General features: G+C 38.6%; 1 non-coding gene across 1 annotated transcript; it reads right to left on the minus strand.

Annotated features, from left to right (window-relative positions):
- Positions 1 to 2,715: 2,715 nt before the first annotated feature.
- Positions 2,716 to 2,790, minus strand: trnan-guu (transfer RNA asparagine (anticodon GUU)). Its single transcript has one exon. It is a non-coding gene; the product is annotated as a tRNA-Asn (tRNA).
- Positions 2,791 to 3,606: the final 816 nt, after the last annotated feature.

Consider the following 3,606-nt stretch of genomic DNA (forward strand, 5'->3'; position numbering starts at 1 on the left):
GTCAATGTCTGATGATCTTTAACAAATTAAGTCAAATGTGAATCAGACTAAGACTAAAATGTGTTAATCACAACTGTTTCATCCTGTCCTATAGTTTTGCTACTTTCCTTCACTGTAGAAATAAACCCATAATTGAATCAGTACAAATGTTAGAAGATCGAATCTTAAGTCCAAGAAGGTTTACTGGTTAAATCTCCCAAACTGAAGGTGCTTTATATTACATCATTACATTACGATCATTTGGCAGAAGCTTTTATCCAAAGCGACTTACATTACATTACGACCCTTCGCAGAGGGGGGAGCAATTGAGGGTTCGGTGCCTTGCTCAGGGGCACCTCGGCAGGGGATCGAACCGGCGACCCTCCGGTTCCCAAGCGGAAGCACTACCCACTGAGTCACTGCCTGTATGTCTAAAATGTCCTATCCTGTTATGTTTCTCTATGCCGTTCTTTTTTTCTTGTTTTTACTATTTGTTTTTATTGAAGCAAACATTTTACATGACATTGCACATACAATATGTTATTAGGATATTTTAGATATCATTTTTTATACAGGAAGAGAGGGAAAGGGAGAGAGAGAGAGAAAGAAGGATGGCGATTATTATTACTATTGTTGTTGTCAAACTTTATGCGTAGACCCTAGGGTAAAAATAGGCAATATAAGGTACAAGTAGATTGAAATTGAAACAGCTGGAAGCCACGGCCACTGGAGGTTGTGAGAACATGGCACAGTAGTGTGGGCGCAGAGTCCAGGTGATGCCGTTCTTGTATATACTGGATGAACCTGTTCTGAGAGGTGTTAGATGTCTAAATGTCAATCAGGTCAAGCTGAATCACAGCTGTTTTGCGCAGTTGATGATAAATTCTCCAGTTGAATTGAATGAATGATCATGTTCTTCTACAACACATATATTGGAATATGCAAGTAAAGTACCAGAAGCTAAAATACATACTCAGCTACTTCAGTAAGTGTGCCAAGGCTTCTCGAGGAATAATAGTTTCTCATCTGAAGTGGGAAAAAGTGACTTGACTTGCCATGAAGCAATATGATAAACTGTGTTTCTGTAGCATGGGAGTGCAAAAACAGCACTTCCATAACTACATTGTGAATCTTTTTTGGCCAACTACAGTAATTTGGAAGCACAAATATGCTATTTAACTTCACGGGGGAGTGTAGTAAAATTTGAAATGTGCAAAATTAGGGAAGTAATGATGATTTAGTCTGACATGAAGACCGAGGAGCAGTCATCAGAGAGGAATGTGAAAGAAATATTACAGTATGCTTGGTGTCAAAAACATGTACAGAGACCGTGCTGCACAAGGTCTCTTATCTCTTTCTGTTTCATAGAGGGCAGGAGGTTAATCCACACGATGGAGTTTTAAAGATCACTGTCCAAACATGAGGCTCTTAGATTGATTTGCTTCTTATCTCCAGATATCTCTGCCTACATACTTGGAACCTCCCCAGACACTTAAATGTGTTGTGTAAAAATGTACATGTTACAATATGCAAAACACACAGCACCTGAACTGATGTAGCGTATGATGAAATAACTCCAATTGTACTCATAAATCAAGTATAACCTATTAGCTAATTACCTCTGCCTCTGCTCAGTTTCAAGTTGTGTGTGTCTTTCTGTCTTGTCTGATTTTTAGCAGGATATCTCAAAAAGTTATCGACAGACTTCAATGAAACTTGGTGGAGATGTTCCAGGAAAGAAGTCATTAAAATATGGTACCAGTCAAAAATGTCCCTGGATTCTTTGGGTCTGTCTGAATCCATACAGGCTATGCTCACTCACTTCTGTTCCATTTTGCTACATTTGGCAGCCAAAGTTGGGTTGAAAAGGCTTATTATTCAAAAGTGCAGTATCTCATGAATAAATGAGTCTACTGTAACCAAACTTGGAGGACATGAGTCATCACTACTTATGGAAAAAAAGACACATCAATCGAAACAATGGTGGTGCCATAACAACAACACTTAAAATATTTCCCAATAACGTTGGAAGCGGACATGTAAGATTAACATGTTTTTTGTTTTACAGTCAGGGGAGGAGGTGATCAAGATCTAGACTGGAGATGCAGTCATAGTTAGAGGACTACTTAGCTATGGGGGAGGTATGATCTCTCCGAGTGTCCTCTAGTATGTAAATGACATTAAGTGTGCATGTTTGACACAAATCTTAGTATGATCCAAAAATGTTATCTTGCCTTTAATAGCACAGCAGTTAGAGTGAATATCTCTACAGTATCTGTTACTCAAACTGATGACTAAACACTTTAGCACAGATCTCGGGCTTAAAGGATGTTTTCCTATGTTCCCTTGCTCCCTCTCCTCTTGCCTCCTGCCTGGTCTTCTCACTAAGGTTACTCTTGACATTTGGGGGCGGTTGTGAAGTTTTTCATGGACTCCTGGGAATGAGCCGTACTGTACAGCACAAAACAGAGAAGGTTTCTCCAAGGTGAAAGCTGTAATGTGTTTTCCAGAAGTGACTAAGTTTGAACAGTAAAACAGAGACGATGCACATGCATACACAAGACAGAGCCTCGGCAACATAAACCAAAAAATCCAAAAAGCATTAAGTTGTGTCATGCTTATCTGCAAACTACATGCAATAAAGATAAGATAAGATTAAAGTTTATTATCCTGAGGGAAATATAGAAAAACATACAAGAGCGCATGCAGATAAGTACAACTCAAGTAAAGCATATTCGTCCCTGGGTGGGCTCGAACCACCAACCTTTCGGTTAACAGCCGAACGCGCTAACCAGATTGCGCCACAGAGACATACATAAACTAAATTATCTTTCTCTTTAGTCACACTGAAATCTACTGTTTTTGAATCCATTTAAGACAATGGGGGGCTTACCTCTACACTACTTAAACATCTAACAAACTCCCAACAGCACTTTGTCTTCAAGTTGACTGTCCAACATTCACTCTCCTTTTAGCTCTCATGTTGTCTTCAACAACAATGACAAAATCATGCAATGTAACTGACTTTCTTCACCAGATGTTACATTTGTTTGTTTTTTGCTACATTTTTTTGAAAACTCTGTTTAGGTGTGAAAACATCATCCAAGTCAACACTTGGGTTTTCACAGAATATTAGAGAGGCCGAATGTCCCCACGGCAACGCCTAAAAACTAATAACTTCCAGACTGTTGACAAGCAACAATCAGGTATAAACACACAATGATCTATTCAGAACGGGTGCAAAACGCTGCTCTTAGTGTGATTGATAATGCCACTGAACTCCTAGCAATCTGCAGCCCAAAAGCTGTGTTACATAAAGTTACATTTAATGCCAAACAAGTGATGAATAGAGAGTAAAGAGAACAGGTCTGGGGAGTGTTGTACTGTTTGTACAACATTTGTCTTATACAGTACTTCAGCCTTTAAGAGCCCATAGACACCTTGGTGGATAAAAAGATGGAGCAGGGATTAAATATTTTATAAATATAAAACACAACAAGATGTTTTATGATGTTGCATTTTAAGGCTGACCTAAAATAACATACTCATAATGCCTGATTAACCTATGTATTTACTCTGATATGATGCTTCCATTGCTGAGACATTTATAAATAATCATTATTGATG

The sequence above is a fragment of the Genypterus blacodes genome, unplaced genomic scaffold, assembly GCF_046128005.1.
Source record: "Genypterus blacodes isolate CSIRO-AG114 ecotype Tasmania unplaced genomic scaffold, CSIRO-AGI_Gbla_v1 ptg000044l_1, whole genome shotgun sequence".
Lineage (NCBI taxonomy): Eukaryota > Metazoa > Chordata > Actinopteri > Ophidiiformes > Ophidiidae > Genypterus > Genypterus blacodes.